We start from the raw sequence: 1,208 nt of genomic DNA on the forward strand, positions 1-1,208 counted from the left end.
CCCACGCCATTCTAACACTTCTTAACACACAAGAGACCATTGCAGCAGCCACCTTGTCAATCCACCTGGTTGAGGGTCTTCCTCTCCTTTGCCGACCCTCCAGCCTTCCCAACATCATGTCACTCTCAGAGGAACAGCACCTCCTAGCAATATGTCCAAAGTATGTGAGGCGAAACCTCATCATTCCTGCCTCCAAAGAGCACTCTGGCTGTACCTGATCACAGACATATCTATTTGTTCCCTTCGTCTTCCATGGGATTTTCAATGCTTTTCTCCAACACCACAGCTCAAAGGTTTCAATTCTTTTTCTGTCATCCTTATTTATTGTCCAGGTCTCGGATGCATAGCTAGTAATTGGAAAGACTATGGCCTGAATCAGATGCACCTTAGTCCTTAAACTTACATCACTACTCCAATAATTTGGAAAGGTCCCTAACTGCAGATTTTCTCAATGCAGAGTGTCTCCTTACTTCCTGACTGCTGGTACCTAGGGTGCTAATTGTGGATTGAAGCAAGATGAAGCTGTTGACATTTTCGTCTCTTCTCCATCCATCATGACACTGCCTGTTGGTCCAGTGGTAAGAATCTTTGTTTTCTTGATAGTGAATTTATATTAAATAACTATGTTACAACATTACATCTGAAGGTTCTAATATCATTACATCGATTGCATCTCTTTCAGTTTAAATGCACTCTAAGTAAAAAAAAAAGGACAATGTCCTCCCTTAATGACTTATAGCCTCTGAAAACCCTCTTAAGAACCAGTGGTGAGTCAGTTGTGACTCAAGAGCAATGAGTTTGAGTTTTGAGTCTGGTAAAATGAGAATAATGTTAATATATTCAAAGCCGTTTATACTTTTTGGATTAATTTTGAAAATAATAAGCAATTAAAGCTTTTTATTTTCTAAAAATAAACTATTTCAAAGAAATTTCAGAGGAGATAAACTTAAAGGGACTTTGAACTTCATAATTTCAGTATCTTTATCTGGGATACAATTTATCTACTTTATATCAATTTATTCCACATTAACAACATAGCAACGATGAGAAACATTTTGTTTTATAACTTTTTTTTCTGATTAAAATGTGAATCACCAGGTGTGGAAGCAAATGATTAATTTCCACCTACACATTAACACCCAGTATTTTGAAAACCACAATAATAGTTCCTCCCATTTTTCACATTTTCCATGACACTGGAAAGAAGT

The sequence above is a fragment of the Elephantulus edwardii genome, unplaced genomic scaffold (assembly GCF_000299155.1).
Source record: "Elephantulus edwardii isolate Elephantulus edwardi_28Jun2011 unplaced genomic scaffold, EleEdw1.0 scaffold00180, whole genome shotgun sequence".
NCBI lineage: Eukaryota > Metazoa > Chordata > Mammalia > Macroscelidea > Macroscelididae > Elephantulus > Elephantulus edwardii.